This window comes from Lissotriton helveticus, chromosome 1_1 (assembly GCF_964261635.1).
Source record: "Lissotriton helveticus chromosome 1_1, aLisHel1.1, whole genome shotgun sequence".
In the NCBI taxonomy this organism is placed as follows: Eukaryota; Metazoa; Chordata; class Amphibia; order Caudata; family Salamandridae; genus Lissotriton; species Lissotriton helveticus.
The window spans coordinates 266,154,864-266,180,483 of NC_136057.1; the positions used below are offsets into that span (position 1 = coordinate 266,154,864).

The 25,620-nt window shown below is 43.1% G+C and overlaps 1 long non-coding RNA gene across 1 annotated transcript in view; it reads left to right on the plus strand.

The window, feature by feature from the left end:
• LOC144791619 (uncharacterized) overlaps positions 1-25,620 on the plus strand; it is a 271,095-nt gene that overhangs the window by 6,988 nt on the left and 238,487 nt on the right. The window contains exon 3 of the long non-coding RNA XR_013602444.1: positions 64-174. This is a non-coding gene — a long non-coding RNA (uncharacterized LOC144791619). The remainder of the gene's footprint in view (positions 1-63; positions 175-25,620) is intronic.

Below are 25,620 nucleotides of genomic sequence, written 5' to 3' on the forward strand. Positions count from 1 at the left end.
ACTTGTTTTGCTTTTGCCAAGAGGGACATGTTTTTAACGTGCCTTTTTAGTCTTCCTTTTTAGTTTGAAAGATTGGAAAGCATGCATGAACTACTTCCTGCAGCATTCCCCCGCTTCCAACGACTCCCCGAAAACCGTCCAGGGCAAGAAGGGCAAAAAGTACGCCTATTGCAGGTAAGAGTGCCACTACCTTGTGTGTACATATTGCATCTCGGGTGCTGAAGTGCACTTTATACTTTGCTTTTGGGTGACACCAAGTATTGCTGGTTTAATTGGATTCAGTTTGCTGACTTGTGATGCACGGCTTGATGGGTGCATGCGTTTGTTTTCCTGTGACTAGTTTGTTCTGATATAATTGTCTTATTTGCAATAGTTTTCAGTACACAGTTTGCTCAATCAGTTATGATTTTGTGTGACTACCTGGATTCCTGGAGTGCCTCTGACTTCGTTCTGTTTCTTAACTTTTTGTGACTGTTGGTCCTGTGGGGAAACATTTTCAATTTATGTTGTCTTGTTTACTGGGAGCATTGCTTTTATTTTCCTTTAGTGTAATAGGCTGGCTGGTGAAGTGCCATAGTGTGCAGTCACTTCAATTTGCCTTTAGGTGACTACCTGGCTTGATGGTGGTTTTCTATTTGATTTCATGTAAATCCTTGTCTTGATGAGTGCATTGGTTTTAGTTTGTTTGAGGTAACTGCTTCACATGCTGGTTTCATCACACAGCTGACACCCACCCTGAGAAAGCCAGAGCTGCCCTGTTAGTGGTATCAACACCAGTGCGCTTAGGTTCCTTACAGCTCCTTCACTTGAAGTGGGTTACCACCTACCCATTACTTTTTGTATCCTGCTCGTACCAAGTCAGATCCAGATCCAGACCCAGACCAGTCCCCACAGTTGCTCCGGATTAAGGGACATTGTCATGTCATCTCAGGCGCGATGTAAAGACTCCCAGTGAGCTGAGGACTCTTTTGGCTCAAGAACCAACTAGCTGGAGACCCTTGTGGTTGTTTAAAGATTTAGGATCAGCCTGTAACTCAGTCTTGAGCTGGGTGGGTGACCTCGATTACAAAGTGGCTGTGCCAGATGTCCCATTATGACCCCTTTTGCCTGTCTCCCCTTCAGACACACAGGGCATAAAAGTGGGGGGTGCTCAACCCTGCCAAAAAAACTGAGGGGTGACCCTAAGAGCACAGCTGCCATCCTATCAGTGGTGGGATGCTTTGGTGTGCTGGTCTGGTTTTCTGGATGCATTGGCTCAAGTTTTTTCCCATGTAATTGATTAGGTGTCTTGGTAAGTTGCTTTTATGTGAATGTCTGACTAATGACTGCGCATTCCTTTCAGTGTGCACTTGCTTCAGTTTACGTTTTGAGTCACTGTCTAGTTTGCTGGATGTATTGCTTTCATTTTTCTTTCATTAAACTGTTTGACTTGCTTGGTGCTTTTATGTTGGTGCCTGCATGCTGAGGTGTACTCTTCTTCAGTTTAAATGTATGTGACTGGCCTGTTGACTAGCACCCTGCTTTCAAAGTGAAGGTTCACAGGTTCACACTTGCTTTAGTTTACTTTTGTATGGTTGACTGCATGCACAGTTTTGCTGGATGCATTGCTTTAAGTTACTACTTGATGCATTGCTTTCAGTTTGCTTTCAAGTAATTGCCTCTCATTTTCCCAATGCTTGTGAAGGCTGTTTCCCAACTGCTGAGCAACTTCTTCTACTCTTAGATCTGAGATTTTCATGAAAGTCTTATAGTCTGAATTCAGCACCTGAGCGTAATAGGACGGAATGTATGAAGCTCTGTGGTTATACTGAATAAGCAGCTACCTATGTTATGCCATCTATTAATGTAATAACTGCACTTTCACAATTGCTTTATTAACCTTCCTGCTTTCTCAAATTTGCTTTCACAATTGCTTTAGTAACCTTCCTGCTTTCTCAAATTTGCTTGAAAATGCACGATTTGTCTTCTTTTTTTTCAAAATTTTCGTGGGGGGGGGGTTATCCCCCCAAACCCCCCTTTTGGGGTTCGGGCTCGCTCGCTGCGCACGCTCGCTACGGTGCTGGATGCTAATTACTTTGCGGCCCACCACTTTCAAATGTCACCCACCGCCCCTGGTTTTGGATCTCGCAAACATGAGACCATCAGGAATGAAATTACATCTTAAGGAATTTATTGCATTAGTTTGGAAATGGAGTGAGCTGGATGCAGGTGGGCTAAGAACAAAGAACCAAAGAAAGTCAGATTAGAGCTGCCTCTGAATGGAACTGAGGTGACGGATGAGGATATGCACATGCTTCCAATAAGAGAAGTGCCTTGGGGGTTATGTCCACATACCTTTGAGCAGGAATGATCTTGAATCATTCACAAATGATTTTCAGAAATTGAGAGAAACCCAGTGGAATGGTACTGACAGGCTGACCAGTTTGTAAAGATATCAACAGTTATATGGATCGAATTGAATTCTTTTGGACAGATTTACAAGGAGATGAAAAGCTACCCTATGTGGATTTTCCTCTCCTTGTAAATACAGCCCCTTCACACACAGCACTTTGCGTTGAAGGGGCGCTCCATGGGTATTGCTGTGGGTTGTCCCATGCAACACCCATGGAACAAGACACATCTCCAGATTTACGAGAAATTGTGAATCTGGAGATGTGTGTGAATGCTACGCCACCCTAGAGGTGGCATAGCGAGGCGCGATGAGGAGAAATGTTTTTATTTCGCCTCATTCTTTCCTCTTTCAATGTGTGCTGCATTCTACAGCACACATTGAAGGAGGAAAATGCCTGTAGTGATTGTTTTGTGCAGGAAGGTGCCCCTTCCTGCACAAAACAATCTCCCCGCGACGCAGGCATCCTTACACCATGGTGCTATGGCAAATTTGTCTGACACAAGAAAAAACACTCAGTCATAAGCAGTTCCTTTACTTTGTCTCTAGGGGGGCCAGGTCCCAGGGGCATCGGGAGCTGAAAGAATGGTAGGACGCATGGGGACCGCCTCCTAGGCATTGTGGTAGCCCTGGGGACCACCACCTCACCATGACAAAAGTTAATAAATTAATTCTGGGGCTGTGGGGGCCCACGTAGCCCCCTACAGCTGCAGGGACAACCACCTTCCCAGGGCAACCCTTCAGATTGTAAGGGGTTCAGGGCCCCCATACCTTGGAGAACACCACCTTCACAGGGCTAATAAAGAAGGGGGTCCAACACGGACCTCTGACCCCGGGAACTATCACCTCCCGGGGTTAAAATAAACATTGGCGGGGGACCGTACAGCACTTCTTCGAGGACAGCCGGATCTCCCAAGGTGCACACCTTCCGGAGATAGCTATTTGCTTTTGTTTGGTTGGAGATGAAAGCTCCCACCAAGCAAAAGCAAACATAACTCTCTCAAGCAAGCAGAAGCTTGTATCTGTTTCCTTGCATGAAAATACGCGTGCAGGAAAACAGATGAAAAGATTGTTCATGCAAGCAAGGAGCTGCGGGGAAGAGGAGAAAGAGGCAAACACAACATTAGAAACAGGCAGTATAAAAGTCTAAACAAGCAGAAAGAGGCAGAATAAAGTTGGGAATGAGCAAAAAGAGGCAGAATAAAGGTCAGCAATGAGCAGAAAGAAGGGAAATAAAGGTGAGAAATGAGCAGAAAGTTTCATAATAATGGTCAGAAATTATCAGAAAGAGACACAATAGGGGCCATAAACGAGCTGCAAGGTCAGCAATGAGCAGTAAAAGGCAGCGTAAAGGTCAGAAACAAGCATAAAGAGGCAGAATAAACGTCAAAAATTTGCAGAAAGAAGGAAAATAAAGGTCAGTACCGAGCAGAATGAAGAAAAATAAGGGAAGTAAAGAGCAGGAAGAAGCAAACTAGAGGCCAGCAATGAACATAAAAAGTTAGAATAGATTTCAGCAACGAGCAGAAAGAGGCAAAATAGAGGTCAGCAATGAGCAGAAAGAGGCAAAATAGAGGCCAGCAACAAGCAGAAAGATGCAAAACTGAGTTCAGCAGTGAGCAGAAAGAGGCAAAATAAAGGTCAGAAACAAGCAGCAAGAGGTGGAATGAAGTTTTGCAATGAGCAGAAAGAAGCAAAATAAAGGTCGTCAGCAAGCAGACAGATCATAAACAAGTAGAATCAGACACAATAGAGGTCAGAAACTAGCAGAAAGTGGAAGTGGAAGAACAAAGGTCAGCAACAAGCATTAAGAGATAAGATGAAGGTTAAGAGGCAAAATACAGGTCAGATATAAGCAGAAAAAGGCAAAATAAATGCGAGAAGTGAGCAGAAGAGGCACAATAAAGGCCAGTAACAAGCAGAAAGAGGCAAAATAAGGGTCAGAAGTGAGCATTAAACAGCAGAAAACATGCTGAGAATCGCAGAATCGCCTCAGTCACCTGTGGACTCACTCCTAGAACAACTCAGACACTATCGCATCCGCTCACAGGCCCAGTTAGACCCCAGAATCATTTGTACTCTCTCTCGCCCAATCACAGATCTACTTAGAGAATCACACCCTGACTCACAGACCCACTCAGAGACTCATCCCACCCCCTCACAGACCCACTCAGGTACTCTGACACACACATCCATTCACAGACCCACCCAGAGACTCATGCACCCACTCATAGATCTACTCAGACACTCGTGCACCCACTCACAGACCCAGTGAGACCCTAACACACCCACTCATAGACCATTTAGATACTCATGCACTTACTCACAAACTGATTCACACACACATAAAGGCACTCACAAACCCACTAAGACACTCTCCTACCCACTCACACACCTACTCACAGACCCACTCAGACACTCATGCACCCAATCACACACCCAGTGAGACACTAATGGAGCTACTCCCAGGCCCACTCTAACACTCACATGCCCCCTCGCACACATTCAGAAGCTCATGCACTCACTCACACACTCACTGAGATACTAATGTCCTCAGTCACACACTCGGAAAGCAAATACGCTGGTACTTTATGCGCTTGAGAGGAAGTTAAGAGGTTGCAGGAGGAAGTGTCAGAAGCAGAAAAGCAAGGCTGGATTAGAGATGTTTGTATCAAACGAGATAAGGATGACATTTGGGTTTCAGGAGATGGAAGACCAGTGTTGCCAGATAGCTTTTTGCCTCCAGTGGCGAGACATTATCATGGACCTGCACATGTAGGTAGAGATGCCATAATGCATTTGTTCAAGCAGACCTGGATTAGCCCAAGTTTCAGATTGATGGCTGGAGGGTTGTGGCATAGATGTGCTGTGTGCCATTAACAGAATATAGGCAGGAGAACTGCAGTAACCCTGAGTCACATAGGGAGGTCTGGTGGTCACTTCAATAGGATGCAACCGGATTTTATTGAAATGCTTATGCGCAAGGGGTTGAGATATGCTCTAGTGATTGTGTGGTAAAACGTACCCGACCAATACAACTGATAGCCTTACAGTTGCTAAGCTGTTGTTAAGAGAGTTAATACCATTGTTGGAAAACAAGACACTATTGAGAAGCCTGCACAAACAATATGTCTACATTTGTCCTTCACTGGGAACCAAACACCCCATTGTAGTGCTTGACTCTCGGAGGGTAGCGATGCAGAGCAGTTTAAGGCTTACTCAAGGGAGGCGGTGTGGGCTAGTAATCGCCATTTATAGGTACGCAATAATAACACTCAATAATTCATTGTCCTGTCTGTCATTTGCTTTTTAAAAGTAAGAGTACATTTGTTACACACACACTACTCAAAACTATGTATCTATTTATAAATATACATAAGCTGTTTGAAATACTTCATTACATTGCATATCATCCCCACCCTTCCCACGGGTGGAGGTCTAGTACCACTACTCATGTATGCACATAATCTTGCACCCAAATGAAGTGCAAGGATCCTTCCCACTAGCACCATCCAAGTGACGGGCCACCCCATTATCTCAAAAGTATAAACAACTGGTTCTGTCGGGTAGAAAAAAGTTACTTTATGATGCTCATAGTGCATTTATGCAAATGGATCAGTTTGCGACCTATGTAACAAGCCTGAGGAAAAAGAACAATAATTTGATTGAAAGGAAACAGGAGATAATTGCTTTGTACTGTTTCTTTTTATCAGAATTATTTCATTCTTAGATAGTTACAATTACAATGAACATAAACTGTCAACATGAAATAAACATTAAGTGATGTTGTGACATAAGTGCTCAGTGTTATACAAGTGTGCGCTATGTACAATGTGGTTATGGTTTCTATATACAGGGGGAGGGGGTAGGCCAGATGAAGCTTTTGAACAAGCGACTCCTATCTTCCATAATACGGAGTCTTGGTTTAGTCTGGACCTAGAACGAGCGTCGACGTTTCAACCCTAAGTGTGCCCCGATTAGTGGTCACGACGGGTCTTCATCAGGACAATGGTGACAGCCTAGAAGTGGAAAAGGCGTGTGTAAGCCAGAGGTTGCCTGTGTGCTCTATGATGATGCACAAAAGGGGTAGGGCAGCGTTACTCACCCTAAAGCGGCCAGAGGCGTCTTGGCTAGAGCTGGTGGATGCTCGAGTCCAAACGTGAATTGTTCTAAAAAGATAAAACCAGGGGTTCAAAATGCGATGCCCAGGGATAGCTAAACATTGTTTCAGTGTGGTGAGCGTCCTGGGCAGGCATCTGTGGAATGGGATCCCAGGAGAATGGTACTAAGATGTGTTTATCTTAACCTTACTTCTAACTTGTGATAAACCTTCTTAACTATAGTCATTGCGTTCTAGTCCTTATTGTGTAGCCAAATGGGTTGCACTGTTAATTACATTTATTGATTGACTCCCTTAACCTCTCAGTCGGCAAAAAAGGTCTATTGAATAAACGATGGAAAGAGTAATGAACACATTTCTCCCATAACTAACAACAGACTGAATACATCCACAGACTAACCGACAATCTCTCGATTTTGTATAATCTGCTCTCTCCAGAAGAATATATAAATGTAGGATAATTGGAGAACTTGTAGGACTGAAATGATCATACTCCTGGATTTAGCTGTAAATTCTACAACCAGTCTGTTTGCTATGTACAGTCCCTGTACTAAATGATATTAGGTATTCTTAGGACATGTTGTAATATTTAGGACACATACTATTGTAATGCAAGTTGATTTCTAGTCATCTTTAGGACATTTATTTATTATATTTTTGGTAGTTTGCTTAACCCCTTCGATGCTTATGACGGCCCCCAGCCGTCATGCATCACGGGGCTCGTGTGCTGATGACGGCTGGTGGCCATCATAAACCCGCCCACTTTGAAAAACGCCGCACAGGCGCAGAACCGCGGCCGCGCCCAAGGGGTTAAAGGACTAGTCAAACTATATGTCGAAAGTATAATGCTATAGAATTGTGAAGTGCTCTGATACCCAATTGGGTCATGTTTGCAGTATATATAACACTGAATAAATAACAAAATAAATAAATATATAGGGTAGACCCCCAGAGCTGCATCAATATACAGTTGTGAATATTCTGCTATAAAATATTGTTGCCAGCATCTAGACTACAGCATATCATGAAGGTAAGTATAAAGTTCATATTCTTATAGTGATATATTAAAATCCTGTGCCCTACTTCCATGAGAAATACACAGCATCATCTAATTTGGTGATCCCCAGATAATCCAACTACCTATACAGAACAGGTCCATGACCACATCATCAGAACTGTACCCTGCTCTACTCTTCAATTTTGAGCTGCAGTACAGGGTATTCTCACTACTTAGTGTTGGCTGATAGCTGAACTAGTTGTGTCGTACCAGAGGAATCTCTGCTGCTGGGTGCTGTTCTGCGTTGCATAATCTATTTTTAGTCGCAACGAAGAAGCTCTCAAAAGACCCACTCTCTGCAGATTGGCTAAGACCAACTTATTTTCGTTTACAAACAAAGTGATTGTGTAGAGTGCTTTTTAATTTGTCTTCCATTGCAATTCTTCAAAATTTATCATTGCACTCTTATTGGGAAAGGAGGGTTCTATTGGATTGAGTAGAATACATGAGGTGAAAGCTTGTGTCATTGCAATTCCATCCACAGCCTTTTTGTGTATTAGCACATCAACCTTTATCTGCCCCCTTTTAGATCGAGCCTAGGAAGCGCATATGCGCTGTCTGCAAGACCTGATGTTATCTCCTCTGTGGGCTTTTGGCATGCCCATGACTTGTCATTTGTTTCTTATTGTGCATTTTGAAATGCAGTTTTTTTATTAGTGCATTGGTTCGGATTCTACTGCCTTTGGGTGCTTAGTTCACGCGGCAGGCGATTTCTCTCATTGTTTGCTTCTGTTTGTCCATCCCAGCACGTCCACCGCACAGTTCCTGCTGGTCAGCCATCCCAACGCAGAGTCACCAGATAGCCGCACTTCACTTGCTTTCCCCGTGCTTCCCCCTCACCACTCCAACAGCACTTGCTTGCCCGCCCTATCACCACCCACATATTGGCCACAGCTCTGCTTTTCACAAACTAAGTGGACATATCTTATATTGCAAGATCACGACATGCATTCTCTCGGTCCTTGACCTGTGTTTTTTTATTGTATTGACTATTAACATAGTTTTAGGTTTTCAGGCTGTTTCATGGAGCAAGGTTCTGTTCATGTATTTCCCCCATAATAAACTCGGCACCACTCAATTAGGCTGACATGCTCTCTGATACAGTTCTAATATCGCTCTAATGAGACTGCAGCAACACATCTGTGAACGGCATTGTCACAAAACAAGGGACAGAGCGGGCAATGACCCAGCAAATGGGACTAGGCAGCGATGTGATACTGTGACATTTTTGGGCCATATGACGTGAACTTTCACCTGGGATAGTGGCGTTCTCCCACTTGGCTCTTGCAGAAGGTCTGACGGTCCCCTGCTCTGTTATACATATGGTAGCAGCAGGACATTTGGTGTTGACTCTAGCAGAAACATTTTTTTTTAAGTTCAAGAAAAAACGTTATTAAGAAGAATAAAGGTGTCCATATGCGATACATAATAACAACTCACATCAATACAAAATAAAACCATTGCATTCAAATTACGTGAATTGGACTAATTAATAACATTAGATAAAGCAAAGCAATATAAGTGCAATACTAACATCACTAGAATATAAATCAAGGTGGTTTAAGAACTTCTTGTTGAGATGGTTGTAGCTGGGAACTTCTTTTAGCACTTGCGTCGATGTAGATTGTAATGGGTGGCCACAAGCTTAGCCGTTTCGTTGCCAATTGTAAAGGGTAAACAAAGGAAGTGTCCAACCTGTGATTATGACAAACAGCATACCACCAGGCCTTGTAAGAGATTTTTGTAGAATCTTTCCAATTCATGGTGATCTGCTGAAAAGCAACTGCTAGCAACAAATCAATGATTTTGACATTAAGCATAATATTTTCCCAAATAGATGAGAGACTTCCTAAGAATATATGAATGAAGGCAAAAGAAAATTTAGTACCAAAAATTAAATTAATTTGGTTCTAAACTTGTTTCAGAAAGTATGTAAACATGGACAAGAGAATAACATATGAAATAAATCTGCATTTGAGGCCCAACAAGTGTCTGACATAGTCAAAACCCTTTTATTTAAAACAATCAGTCTTAGTTAAAGCCTATTATATACAAAAAACAATGTTTGCGTTGTGTTTGCTGCGCTGGAAGTCTTGCGTATCTTAGTCCATGTGTTCTGCCAGAATGATAGTGGCCAAGATGTCTTGAAGTCAGTCTCCCATGCCTCCTCTATTTTAGACTTCTGTCTAATAATATGCTTACCTTGTAAGTAACTATATATGGTAGATGCTTTAGGTTTCGTGTTTAACAAGGTATGAAGTTGTGGATAGGTGTCTAGAATATTTGAGATATCAGATGTATTAATGAGTTGGCTGTATGTATCCATTGCAGCGTCCTTAAGTAAGTTATATTTATGACGAAATGAGGCAGGCAAATTGAATGAATGACTGAGAGAAGAAAGGGACAAGAAGTCTGACCCTGAAAAAAATTGATGTATCCATAATAATACCTTTTGCCTCCAGGTCTTCCAGTAGAAGGGTTTATTGTGAATGAGCAAGTTTTTGTTGTGCCAAATTGTTGAATTGTGGAAGGAGTCTATAGTTTTGTGAGATGGGGAAGAGGTTGATTCCAGAAGTTTGGGGGTCAGTTTGATTATGGGAGTGGAGCGGGACTGTGGTTTACATGAGAAGGAAAGGTATTCATGAAAGGAGAAAGGTTATAAAAATTTACTTTCCCTTAAGGTCCAAAGTGAGCAGTCTTCTGTGGAATCAAGCAACCAAAAAGAAGCTTGACATAGAAGGAATGCTTTCTAGTATGCCAGAAAATTGGGAAAATTAACTCCACTCTATGCTTTAGGGCGAGTCAATTTAATAAAGACATTCGGGATTCCTTGTTATTCCATAAAAAGGAAGAGAGGATGGAATTGACTTTCTTAAAAAGTTCAGCAGAAATGGGAACTGGAATGCTGGTAATAGTATATAAAGCTATGGGAGTCAACATCATCTTTATAATATCCAAGCGCCCCCACCAGGATAAATAGAGAGAATGACATTTAATGGTTAACTCTGAAATTGTATGAATGCATGTATTCATACATAGTGCTACTGTGTCCGTAATTGAAGAAGTGAAGTGTAATCCTAAATATTTAATATAATTAGGACTCCATGTGAAATTAGAAGTACTACAGTCCGATTTAAAAGTGTATTTACTTAAGGGCAGAATCTCACACTTATCATTATTCAATTTGTAACCAGAAACGAGGGAGAATGATCGATCTCACTTCCGCTAAGAAAGAAGGAATTGAGTCATCTGGTTTTGACATAAAAAGTAAAATATCATCAGCATAAGCTGCAAGTTTGATGTGAGAGTTCGATGTTAGGAAACCATGTAGATTTGGGTTTTGACGTAATTTAGAGAGAAATGGTTCCAATGCCAAGTTGAAAGGAAAGGGAGAGGAAGGGCATCCTTGTTGTACTCCTCTACCTAAATCAAATAACGGGGAAATCAGGCCATTAGCGTAGACTGCAGCACGTGGATTAGAATAAAGGAGAGATAATAAAGCAAAACCAAGCCACTTAAGAGTATAAAACAAATAATTCCAATTCTATCAAACGCTTTTTCCGCGTCTAATGATATTGCTGCAGGGGGTTGTTTTAGGTGTTAAGATGTTGATAGAACATTGAAAAAAAGTTGTGTGTTATCAGTTATAAGTCTGCCTTTAAGTAAGCCAGATTGTTCTTTACCCAACAAGTTTGGTAAAAAAGAATCTAAGTAAAGGGCTAGCGCTTTGGAATACATTTTGTAGTCGATGTTTACCAAAGATATAGGCCTGTAGTTTTTACAATATCTAGAACCTTTGCCCTTCTTAGGAATGAGACATATGTGAGCTTCTGAAAAAGAACCAATGGAACTGTTGAAGGAGCAAAAAGAATGTATCATGGAGTGCAATTTGGGTAAAAAGAGTTTAGAAAAGTGGAGATAAAATTCAATGGTAAAACCGTCTGGACCTGGTGCTTTGTCCGTTTTAAGGCATTAGAGCGCTTTGAAAAGTTCTTGCTATGTTAGATCTAAATCCAGAGAAGACAAATCAAGAAGGGTTTGTTGTGGTTTCTGAATTGTGGAAAAGAAGTGTGACAATGAGTGTTCTATGGATTGTGTTTCGGATGCATATACTGGTTTATAAAAGAGAGAAAATTCATTCAATATTTCTACATCTTTAAATTTTAAATCAGCATGTTCATCATAGATGGATTCAATATTCAATATTTAACTTGTTATGTCGAATGTTCAAATAATTAGCCAAAATTTTACCTGCTTTGTTTTTGCCTCCATAGAATTTTGTGCTGGCTTTTAACAAGTATAAGGAAGCATTGTCTGTAGATTTTTTATATTGAATTGCAGTTTGGCATAAATAAGAGCAGTTAAACATTCTTTCGAGTGGGAAGTATAATATCATTGATGTCATGAAGGAAATTATTGGCAAGCTTGCGTGTATTTTTTTGTTTTTTGGCAGTAAAACCAATAATGAAGTCTCTTGCTTAAGATTTAAAAGCATCCCATATAGTTAAAAATGACATGGATTCACTTTGGTTCATTGCAAAATACTTACTGAAGAAGGTGGTGAAGGAAGCGGTGAGCATTGGGTCTAGAAAAAGAGAGTTATTAAAACACAATTTCTAGGGGCGTTAAATTTAGGCAGTAAGTCAAGGCTGATTGAGACGGGGCAGCTGCCAAAACTTTCAACAAATCTGTATACTCTAGAAAGTAAAGGATGACTCCTTGTGGTCTCTGTGTGGATGAAGAGCTTGTTAGGAACGCGACTCAATTTGTGGGCGCGTTGTATGTTCAGCACAGTGTCCTCGGGCATATGAAGAATCTTGGGAAGGAAAGATTTGAAAAATGCAAGGGAGTCCGTACCTTCGGCGGCTTCCACCAGACCGTATATACGCATGTTGTTTTTTCTATTTAGATTTTCACGGTCCTCAATCTGTTCTTGAAGTGTTGATACTTGAGAGTGCAGGGAAGTAACGCTTTTAGTGTTGTCGTTAAAGGAGGAAATGTTTTGCTCAACTGCTGTAAGTCTCGTATCAAGTTGCGACCAGTTGTCTGAAAGGATTTGTAATTTGGATTTGGTTTCCTCAACAAAGGGCTGGAGGGCTCTTATTTCCTGTAGTAATAACTCCAATGAAACTGGAGAGGTTGATTTATGTGGTGAAGGAGGATCCTTTTTCAAGCGTTTCACATTGGACTTTCCTGGTAGTGGTTGAGTTGGATCCATTGTTGTAGTAATGCTCTCCGACGAGAGTAAACTGGAGTCTTTCAGTTTGGAAATTTCTGAAAAGAGCTTAGAGTTTTTGATAAAAGAGCGTTTTGGCTTGGATGCAATAAAGAGGGATCCCTTCGTCCTACCCATCAATTTGACAAGTGGATGAAGTGGGACTTGTTAGAACGGACTCAGAAGGTGTATGAGGTGGACTTGATAAAAGGAGAAATAAGTTTAGTCAAAAAGATGAAGCAACTTGGATAAAATTATACAGCCAGTTTCATGAGCCAGTTGAAGTCCATATACGCTGAGGCGTCTGTAACCACAGTAGCATTAATGGCTTTTAAGCTCTCTGAAGGACCTTGATCCTCATATTGGTATATATTTCAGGTACAAATTGGAGAAACACAGGAATAGAAGAGAAATTTCTTGTTTAAATACTGTGTAGGAAGAGATGCAGAGAGAGTAGCTGCAATTCATATAGGAACATGAATGTTCTTCAGAAGAAGAATAAAGAAAACTCATCAAAATCGCGGCTGCAACCACATCTCCACATAGTGCATGAAATAAAGAGTTGAAACAGGGTTGCCGTGCCACTATGAGCCGCTGCTATATATTTATTAGAGTTCCTTACAATAGAAAAGGCTGGGGTACTTGTAGAAGTGAAGCATTTTCGCAGCTATGAGGGAAAGGAACGATCGCGGCACGATGCTGATTCCCAAAATGGCGCCTGCCAATGCGGGCGTTTACCTTAAAGATAAGTCGCTGGGACGTTGTTTAGGGCTGCAGGGAGGATCACATCGTGCTGAGCAGCTCCTCAGAGAGGTCTACCGCCGGGCGCCTTAGCGCGAAATGGTTCTCAAGCGCGATTCCGCCACACCGGTCCCAAGAGCCTCACAGGAACGCCACCATGTTCGTTGGGTGCCTAGCCACCCCCCCCCCCCAGCAGGAACATTCTATTGCTAATAATGGCGCCTCCAAGAAAAGAAAGTAAATATTCTTATTTTGTTTCATTTTTACACTGCTCCCACTGTTTGTTTCCTTTAACCACAGCTATAACAATGATTTGAAGTTTTTTACTGAACAGTGTATGCCACAGTGGTGCGAAGAGCATACACAGGCGTCATGTCTATTTCTCCTTTAATGATTGTGCCTTTGTCACATCAGATCCCCACCTCCTGAAATTACAGAGAGGCCCCAGTAGTGCTAGTTGGGCCCACTTTGCACTGTCTGCTCTGTACTCTGCTATGTGCAGACTGGCTCTGAACTGAAAAAGCCGGTTTTTATTTTTTTATTTTCACCAGTTAGGCTCAATGTGAGAAAGGTTGTGGCATTCCCACCAAAGTACTGACTTTTGAACTGGAGGACTAGATTTAAGTACCATCGTTGGCGCAACATCCTGTGATTCTAGGCAAATAACTTCGCCTAAAATAAAAATGAATAAATAACTGTGGGGCATATTACCAAGCAATAGCGAGCTTGGTTAGAGACAAAATTTACCGCTGAGCTGCGGCGATTTTTATCGCAGATAAACCTTGTTATTACCAAGGTTTATCGCAAATGCGATAAAAATCAGCCGCAATGCATGAATATCGCTGAAAAGTCAGCGATATTCATGCATTAACAAGCTAATGCTCTTAGCCATGTTATCCACCCCCCATTGGATAACATGGCTAAGAACTGCTCAGGGCAGGTGTTAGCTTTTGGAAATATTCGCGCTTAGCGCGAATATCTCCAAAAGTTGGTAATAGGAGATAGCGATGTTAGCGACTGTTTCCAGTCGCTAACATCTTGGCACGCCCACTTTGCATCTCATTAGTGATAAATATCACTGACATGCAAAGTGGGGCCCAAGATGGTCGCTATCTCCTACTAGCTGTCGCTAACTGGTGTTAGCGACAGCTAGGTAATAGGGAGATAATTTTATCTCCGCTTTCTTGGCTTTTAAAGCCAAAAAAGCGGAGATAAACCCCCTTGATAATATGCCCCTGTGTGTAATGTAACTTGTGCTCCTTTAAAGCGCTCCAGTGCCCATTGGCAGCGTTCACAATATAAATAGCTGCAAGCAATCACTGTCTAATTGTGGTACATTCACTGCATATGAATGATGGTAAAAAAAACAATTTGTATTCTGTATGGATGGACATCGAAAACATTTCATACTGTGGTAACAAATAGAATGTAACAATTTGACACTTTATCCCACTTTCGACAAAGCAACATCACAACTTTTTCCACATTCTCACACAGTAAAATATTTGTTTCAGTTTTTTTCTGATCCGAGAGGCACAAGGTGTGAACTGCGTACGTAACATCGAGAGAAGATAGCCCAGAATGTATTTTACAGAGAGGTTTGTTTTCAATTAGAAATTGTGTATAACAAAATGAGAAAGATCCTAAAAATCTGCCTTTTTTGGCTCCATGAACCAAATGTTCTTTTTTTCTCACTTTCCTCTATGTCTCCACCTGACCTATTCACAAGGAGGTCAGAACTCAGGGGCATATTATCAAGGGGGTTTATCTCCGCTTTTTTGGCTTTAAAAGCCAAGAAAGCGGAGATAAAATGATCTCCCTATTACCAAGCTGTCGCTAACACCAGTTAGTGACAGCTAATAGGAGATAGCGACCATCTTGGGCCCCGCTTTGCATGTCAGTGATATTTATCACTAATGACATGCAAAGTGGGCGTGCCAAGATGTTAGCGACTGGAAACAGTCGCTAACATCGCTATCTCCTATTACCAACTTTTGGAGATATTCGCGCTAAGCGCGAATATCTCCAAAAGCTAACACCTGCCCTGAGCAGTTCTTAGCCATGTTATCCAATGGGAGGTGGATAACAAGGCTAAGAGCATTTGCTCGATAATGCATGAATATCGCTGACTTTTCAGCGATATTCATGCATTGCCGCCGTTTTTTATCGCATTTGCGATAAACCTTGCTAATAGCAAGGTTTATCTGCGATAAAAATCGCTGATTTGCGGCGATAATTTTTGTCTCTAAACAAGTTAGAGACAAAAATTATCTCTATTGGTTGGTAATATGCCCCTCATTTTTTGTGAGGGAGATATCAAACACACAGTATCTTGTCTGCTGGAAACGTCCCTGGAGAGTAAGTCAAACATGTTTGGGAAGTCAGGAAGTCCTATATTATGTAGGAGTTTTTCTACTGTGAAAACAAACTTTATTAGCAATACTAAGCCCACTTATGAAAGCGCTCTTCCAGATTACAGATTACAACACTCCAGAGAGGCATTATAGAAAAAAACCTACAGCTTTTTAAGAAGGGTCTTCTGGGCTGTTGGTTTCTCTTGCATTAAACATACATCTTTAGCTGACTGAATTTGCACCTCTCGGGTGCAGTGGGCTGCAAGCAGCCTCAGCATGCACTCAAAACTCTTCAGTGCTGCAGCTTTTGGCATCACTAAGCTCCTCTCAGAGTAGTGAAGTGCCCCGGACGTAAATCCCATACTACACCAGGTGTGCAGACTGAATAAAACAACCAGGCTTCTACAAGTGAAAAATGTACGCAGACAGCTTTTTATTACACGCCATCACTTTTTTCGGTAGTACACACAACTAGGCAATAGCACTTTGACAAAAAACTGTTTTTGCAATGGCCTTACTAATAGGACTTGATTAAGTGATTTGCTCAGAATCACAGGATGTTGAGGCATTAGCCGAGACTCAAACCCTTTGTTCCTTGGTCCTGAAGTAGGCTGTTCTGTACAATGACCGCTGCTCCAAATCCTTCTTCCCCCCACCCACCTACTTCTCCACTTAAATTAAGCATTAAAAGCAGGAGAATTCTCTGAGACATTTGTCACAGCGCAGCATTCAGCAGGTTAACTGTGGTCACTGTCAGCAGCACTAGGGTTGGGTGTAGGTCATCAAAGAGAAGCTGCATAGCTTTAGCTATATCAAGTTTTGCTTTGTGATTGTTAATTTTTGGGTTATATCTAATCACTGAGTTTATGTGTTATTTTTTAAAGACTTCAGATGTGGCACTGCACTCTAGGCCAATCCACTCAACTCTTTACTACTCCACTCTATACCACATCACACTCTAAAAAATCTACTGTACGCCACTACACTCACACTACATCATTTTAAGCTACTCTTTTACAATCTGTGCCAGTCCAACCCACTGTACTCTATTCCACTGCAATATACGCATCCCCTCTCTGTGCCACTATACACGACTTTACTCTACACAACTGTTCTCTAAATCACATAATTGCTATACACATGTTTCCACTGCACACCACATATTTACACTGCACAAATCCACTACACAAACCAACTCCACACCGCACAATTCTACACCACACAATTACACAACTAACAATTCCGATCTAACCCACGGAAACATGGACCAACCCTGCTCCACCCCGACATTGCTACCTCCATCCCTGACGGATACAAGATCCAGAGGAAGGACCAGCCCAACTGCCCAGGAGGAGGATTCGCCATTGCACACAAGACCTCCATCTGACTCACTACCTCCAGCACAAGCGACTCACCGTCCACAACCAAACAACTCGATTTCTAGATCCAGACCAGCTGCAGAACGACCCTGTGTGGCACCCTTGCCTACAGACCCCCTGGATCTCGAACTGCGTTCACCATCACCATCGCCAACCTCATTGCACCCCATGCTATTACCTCTACAGACAACATGCTTATCGGAGACGTCAACTTCCACCTCGACTACCTCAACTACTCCAACTCCCCCACCCTCCTGGACAACCTCGGACTGAAACATCTCGTCACCACCCCTACCCACAAGGCAGGACACACCCTCAACCCCATCTTCGCAGGAGGTAATAACATCCACTTCACCAACACCAAGCAACCCCCCTGGATGGACCACCATTGCATACACTTCAATGTCGACAAACTCACCATCCCCAAACCTGCAACCCACCCTCCACAAAGGAAATAGAGCAAGGTCACTGAGGAGCACCTCATCTGCACCCTCAACGTTGATGCCCCACCACCTCGACCAACCCGCAGCCAAAGAACTTCACAGATGGATCACCAACTACGCAGACCAGCTCACCCCCTATGGAACCTCAACAGACATAGCCCCAGGAAGGCCACCTGGTTCACAGCCGACCTCCAAGAATCTAGACGCACATGCAGATGTCTCAAGAAGATCTGTAGAAACTGCACCATTTTGGACGATCGCACCACCTACAAGGACGCCATGACAGAATACCACCAAATCATCAGATTCACCAGCAACTCCAAAGAACTCTTCAGCATCATTCAGGAATTCACCAAGCCCGTCAGCGAAGCCATGGATGTCACACCCTTCAAGGACCTCTGCAACAAACTCGGCTCCTACCTTCACCTGAAAATAATATCCTTCTATGACAACTTCAATGAACAGACTACGGACACCGAACCTACTCCTCCCCCCAGCAATGACAGCCAGCATACCATTTCCTCCTGGACCCCAGTCACCACCGAAGACACCACATCAACCATGAAAGGCATTTACTCAGGAGCCCCCATGGACCCCTGCCCCCCCCCACATCTTCCACAGAGCTGCAGCCACCATTGCACCTGAGCTACTACGCACCATCGATGCAACCTTTGAAGCCAACACTTTCCCCGATGTCTGGAAACATGCAGAAATCAAACCCCTCCTCACGAAGCCCTCAGCACACCCTACAGACCTCAAGAACTACGACCCATCTCTCTCCTCCCTTTCACGTGCAAAGTCACCGAGAAGATTGTCAACACTTAACTAACGAAATTCATCGAAGAGAACTCCATCCTCGACCCCTCCCAATCTGTGTTTTGCAGCAACCACAGCACCGCAGCACTGAGACAGCCCCACTCGCCGCCACAGACAACATACACACCCTCCTCGACCAAGGCCACACTGCAGCCCTGTTTCCTAATCAAACTATCTGCGGCCTTCAACACCGTCTCCCATCACACCCTTACCACCAGAGTTAATGATGCCGGCATTCAGGGAGCCATCTTCGACTGTTTCCAGTCCTTCATCACTAGCGGAACCCAAAGAGTCAGACTTCGCCCCTTCCTCTCCGGACCCACAGAGATTTAACTGCAGAGTATCCCAAGGATCGTCATCCAACCCCATGTTCTTCAATATCTGCATGGCCCCTCTCACTGCCATCGTCAGACTGCCTTGACTCAGCATAGTATCCTATGCCGACGACAACCAGCTCATCCTCTCACTCACCAAGGACCCCTTCACCACCAGCTTCCAGGAAGGAATGAAGGATGCTGCATCCTGGATGAGCAGCAGCTGCCCGAAGCTTGACTCGTACAAGACAGAAGTCCTCATCCATGTGCCCTCCCCCTCTGCATGGGACAAAACCTGGTGGGCCACCGCCCTCAGCAGCCCACCGACCCCCACGAACCATGCCTGGAAACTTAGCATCACTCTTGACTTGTCCCTCACCATGACCCAACATATCAATGCCGTCACCTCCACCTGCTTTATCACCCTCTGACTCCTTTGCAAGCCCTTCAAATGGATCCCCACCGAATCAAGAAAGACCGTCACCCACGCAGTCATAAACTGCAGATTGGACTACAGAAACTCCCTCTACGCCCGGATCAACAAATCCCTGCTCTGCAAGCTCCAGAACATTCAGAACACTGCAGCCAGACTCGTCTTCGGCATCCCTTGACAGGAACATATAACCCAGCACCTGCGAGACCACCACTGGCTCGCCGCCGGGAAGAGATTAATCTTCAAGATACTCACCCACGCCTAAAAATGCTTGAACAACACCGGGCCCCAATATCTCAACAAAATAATCTCCTTCCACGCACCCAAGCGAAACCTCTGATCTGCCAAGCTCACCCTCACCAAAACCCTCCACATCCCCAGAGCCAGAACGGGTGGAAGAGCCTTCTCCTGCATCGCGGCAAAGACCTGGAATAAGCTCCTGATCAAAATCAGATGTGCCCCTACTCTACACATCTTCAGGAAGACCCTCAGGACATGCCTCTTTGACTGACCCCTCACAGCACTTTGAGACCCTCACGGTAGCCTGCTTCACAATTTCCTGATTGATTGATTGAACCCACATAATTCCACTCAAACCACGTACATCAACTTCAAAACTCAAGGGTAAAAGGCATTGCCATTTACAACACCAATAGCTCTTTTGCATTTCTAATGTTTGTTTAAAATGTAAGTTGCTGTTTGCGGGAAACTGTCTCTTAACTCTGCTAGTGAAGAAACTGATTAAGTAAGGAAGAACAGGATAGACCAGGATAAAATAATAAGTTCCTGACAAGGTTGTAAGAGTATCACAGATTGAACAGAAATGCCTTACAGTAGGGTCAGTTGGTGAGCTGACACTGAGATGGAAAAACAGCATCTAGGTATCATTGTTTTAAGTAGTCAATCAGTTAAAATACTTTATGCGGCTACATTGAGCCATAAAAGTACATAGCAAAGACAAAAGTACATTAGTATAAAAACCATCAAAAGTAAAAAGTATAATAAAATAATTGCAGGGGTCTCCAACCAGTCAATCGCGAGCTACTGGTAGCTTGCAGACGCCCTCTCTGTATCTCGCGGCCTGACTTTCACTTTAGTACTCTATTGACGTTGTTTTGTTTATTTTTCAGGCCTTTTTCTGGTGCTTCTCTGCCGCCGTAGGAACCAGATGCAATTTGAACCTATCTGGAGAGGGCCGAAGTGGTTGACGTTGCCCAGAATTGGCAGTGCTGGCTGCCCACAGTGATGCGTGCCTTTTGCTCTGTGTCTTGAAGGCATAATTGGGTCTCCATCCCACAGGAGATTCAGTGGCAGCCACCTTAAGCACAACTAGACATGCATCAGGTTTGTGGGTAAGAGGAACTTTATTTTTTTTTAAAAGATGCCTGTGCACTGCGTCACTTGAGGCAACATGAACAATACTTCAAATAAGTAATAAATCAATCTGAAATACTGCTTTAATTTAATCACAAAAAAGCCAAAAAAACAGAACATAGAACATATTTTATATGTCTCTTCATTACATTTGAGTGAAATAATGTGAGAAATGTAATGCACAATTAAGTTCTGGCTCCAGTGTGTTCCCTGGGGGAACTTCCATGAATGAATGAATGAATATACAATTTATAAAGCTCTAACTCAGCCCAAGGGCATCAAGGCGCTGAATGCAGAGCAATATGCAGGCGAACGAGGTCACACTCAGGGAACAACCATGTCTTGAAAGTCTTTCGGAAGAATGTATGTGAACATTGGCCCGGAAGTTCATCAGGGAGAGAATTCCACAAATCAGCAGCCGAAAATAAAAAAGCTCTCCTGCCCCATCTCATCCTTTTAAACCTTGTGACAATGAGAAGATTTTTTCTTGCTGACCTGAGATTCCTCGTGGGAGCATCCTGCTGAAATAAAGCCCTAACGCCCACCGGGCCAAGGCCATAGTAGGCATTGTGAGTGAGGCACAGGGCTTTCAACATAATTCTGCGATCCATAGGGAGCCAATGCAGTGAAAGAAGGGAAGACGAGACTGAGTGTTGTTTAGGAAGGTCCATCACCAGCCTTGCAGCGGCGTTTTGCACCAGCTGCACCAGCTGCAGGTGACGTAGCTGTCCTTTGTTTTTTTTTGTCTTTTTTAAAATTTTATGCAAGGAATAATCATACTTTAACATATACAGCAGTGGGTAAGTGGAAGCAAAATCAAGACATTACAAAAGACAATATTTACCAGATATGGCCACAAATACATAAAAATCAAATAAAGAAAGTGCATTGAGGAAAATCAAGAAAGCAACAGAGCATACAAGAACAGGTAAAGAGATGGGACAAATCATACAAATGGAGAACAATCAACCAAGGCTACGATAAAAATATACCTTAACTCACAGTCTCTTCAATCCACTGGAGCCCATATTTTCACCCCATTACTCTCTTACTATTCCTCTTAGTCTTATAAATTGCAGATTAAAGATTATACATCGCCAGAAGTCTAGCCCTCCAGGAGGTAAATGACGGAGGATCAAGGGAGATCCAATCTTTCGTGATACAAGCGCGCAAAATCGCCATGCAAATAAACAAAAAAGAGGTCATAGATTTAGATCTTATTTGCGCTTCAGAATCTGATTTGACTCCTATCAGTACCAGCTCCCCTGTGATACAAACAGGTGATCCCAATATTAATGCAAGAAAACGTTGAATTGAAGATAACAAGTCCACCAGTTTACAACACAATATAGAACATATGCACAGCATCTGCAGCGGGAGTACCAGACCTATTGCATTTAGTTCCAGCTCCTGTGCCCCATTTAGAAATTTTGCCCGGGGCATAGTATAAATCGTAAATAGCCATGTAATGTTGTGTACGCATCCTACCGGTCAACAAGATTTCATTTGCCAAGGCGATAGAAGTGTTTCAATCAATTCCCACTTTTCTTGACATTGCTGTAAATCATCTGGTAATAGCTTTATCAAATTAGAATAGAAAAAACTCGGCATCCAACAGGGTGATTCTAATAGAGGTCTTCGTAGCTTCTGCCCAGTCCATCAAAGCTATCACACGCCGCACGTGGTCAGTCGTGTCGTGGTCGGGGATAAACCCATGCTGAAATGGTGATACCAGGGTAGAAATAATACTCGAAAGACGGACAGCTAAGATTTTGGAATAGATTTTACTGTTGGCGTTGATTAATGATATAGGTCTGTAAGAGGATGATAAAAGGGGTGGTTTATCTTTTTTTAAGAACACCATTTTTATTGATTTCCGCCAGGATAGTGGGGCTGATCCCCTTTGTGCACTCAGGAACGTCACCAACATTTGCTCTTTTAAGGCCGACAGGAAAGTTCTAAAAAATACAAGCGGGATCCCATCTGGTCCCACCGCCTTACCTACCGCGAGCGATAAAATTGCTGCCTCAAGTTTCTCATAATAGATATCGGCCTGTAGCTCTTCTTTTTGTTCGGGAGTTCCTTTAGGAAACTCCTTATCTCCCCAAAACCCTGCGATTTTCCTTTCTATGTCAATGGTATCTTCATTTAGGTTCAGCTGACTATAAAATTGATTAAAAATCTCCAGTACTTTTGCGGGTTCTGTGTGGATTTGCCCATGCTCATCCTGAATTGAGTCAACCCTCCTAGCTACCTCTTTCTGCTGTAACCTTGTAGCAAGTAAACAGCCCGAAATCTCTCCCAGCTCATAAAGGACAGAGCAATGTACTGCAATTTGGGCAACTAACTCAGTGGCAAAGCTTTGATACACCCTAATTTTTTGAACAGCCAAATCTGTCGCTATTTGATCATAATCCTGACTGGTGCTGACTGCCAAAATAAACTTAACTTCAAAACCCCGCAGTTTGTTCATCTCATCAACCTGTTCTGCCCTCAAGCTGCGTTGTTTATTAATGGAATAGCTAAGGGACTCTCCCCGCACCCCGGCCTTAAACGCGTCCCATACCAAACCTACTGGGGCAGATCCACAATTGAATTAAAAAAACTCCGCTATCCAGTTAGACATTTGTTCATGAAAGGCAGAGTCAACTAGCAAATGACCCTCAAATGTCCAAGGTTTTTTAGAGGGTCTGTACAGTGTTTCTGTTTCTAATTCCAAAATAATCGGATTGTGATCCGATATTATTTCAGGTTGAGTGTCGATCCTAGCGTTAGTCAAAAGTTCTATAGATGTAAAAAAAGAATCCAGTCGAACATGTTTTCTGGTGAGGGGAATAATAAAATGTGTAACCTGGGTCACCCAGTCTTTTCAGCCACCAAACATCTATTAGACCAAAATCATTAAGAAGACCCTTGGTAGCTTTAAAAACCTTATTCTTTTTCCCTTCATTCTGAATATTACTACGAATGTCTTCATTTTCTCGCATGTGTAGACTGAAGTCCCCACATGGGATTACAGGAGACGGAAGGAGGCCAATTCAATATTAATATCGTTCAACATATCAGGATCGTCAGAATTGGGACCGTACAATGAACATATAGTAACTAGTAGGCCGTCTATCCTCAACTCGATAATCACCCACCCACCAAATTGATCCCCCTTAACAAGTTTACACTCGCCCCACCCATATTTCTTCAAAATAGCAACCCCTCTTTTATTCGATTCTTGACGTGTACAGCTCAAAAGTTCCAAGCCCAAATGTTTCATCCAGGCCCTGTTGTTCCAAGCAATATGTGTTTCTTGAACACATAGATTTCTACCTTCATTGTTTTGAGGATCTGAGCCATAATTCCTCTTTTTTTTATTATTCAGTCCACATACATTCCAAGAGCAAATGGCGAATGTACCCATTTTTAAACAAAAATTGTTTTATCGTAGCTTAGAAACCCCACGATTTCTGTCCCCACATGTTAATATATATGAAGCTTGCTGCAGCTAAAAACTCCAAAAAGCAATCTGTAGCTGAGGTATATTTATTGGACCATGAATTGCCCACTTTCAGGTGCATCCACCTGTGTTCCTTACATTCCTTGCCCCAAGAACGCCCCCCACACCCCTTTCCCTACTGCTCCCTCTATCCCCCACCTTCCCTTGAACCCACCTAAATGAGGCAAAGGGACTGAATAGTCCCTGTTGGTGATGGAGAGAAAGGAGTAAGCGCCCTCCCCACCCCCTTGTTTCCTCGAATAAGCACCAAAATAAGGTATCATGGAGGAAACTTTCAATGCTACCACAGAAGCACATTCTTCCTTACAGTGTCCCCAAAAATTCCTTTGCAGCTATCTCGGAAGTAAAGAATAGGGTTTTTTCTTTATATATAACCTTGAGCCTGGAGGGATTTAATAACAAAGCTTGCGCCCCTTTCGCTTGCAATGGCGAGATAAGTTGACGCAAATGCCACCTAAGTTGTACAGTGGCCTGACAGTAGTCAGGGCGCACGAAAAACTCACAGCCCTTAGCTTTCCGCTTACCATCAAGCCGTGCTAGATCATATAGGTGCTCACGGAGTAGGAAATTGCTCAAGGAGATCAGTATTGCCCTTGGCTTGGCCTCTGCCCCTCTGGATCCCCCCCGCACCTGAAACGGAAATCTGTGCACCCTTTGGAGCTCGAGCTTCCATTTCCACTTGGTTAACTCAGGAAAGGCATCAGTACATAATTCAATTACGAACTGACGAATGTCTTTCCCTTCTAATCCCTCAGGAATAGCCAGTATACGCAAATTCTTTCTCCTTGACCTGTTTTTAATGTCAATTAGCTTCTAATTTACGTCATCACGGATCGAGTGAAGGGCGGAGACGTCAGCCTTCTGCGACACAAACTTATCCTCCATTGAGGTTATTCTTCCTTCAGCTTCTCCAATTCTTGCTGACAGCTCGGTACAAGATTTAGCCACACGTCGCACCGTGTTCTGTAGTTTACGCACTGTGCCCTGGACACGCAGGCTCTCCGCCTTCGTCTCCTCTTGGTGAGGCATGATGGCCTGGTATATCGTAGTAAGGGTAATGGCATTATCAGATTCTTCAAAGTTAGGACCTCTACTGTCATTTATCACACCAACTTGAGCTGTTGTAGAGGAGTCTAAGATTGGTGACCCATCATTGCTTGTTACCTGCCCTGGCATTGCATTAAATAGACGAGACACCTCTTGTGCTTTTCGCACCGTATTTTCCCCCCTAACAATAACAGGCTGTTCTCCTCTTCCTCAAGAGGCGCAGAGCTGGCTAGGCTTCTATCGTCTGCCCAGTCAAGATCCACACTTTTGCTTTCGCCCTCCGAGATGACGGAGACATCTGACATGGAATAAGATTTCCCCCCTGACCCACAGGAGTCCACCTCAGTAGCCACTTCAGCTAAGTGGATCTGATTATCAGGTACACAGTCAACTCTGGGCTGGAGAGGAGCAGCACTCAAAGTGGCAACAT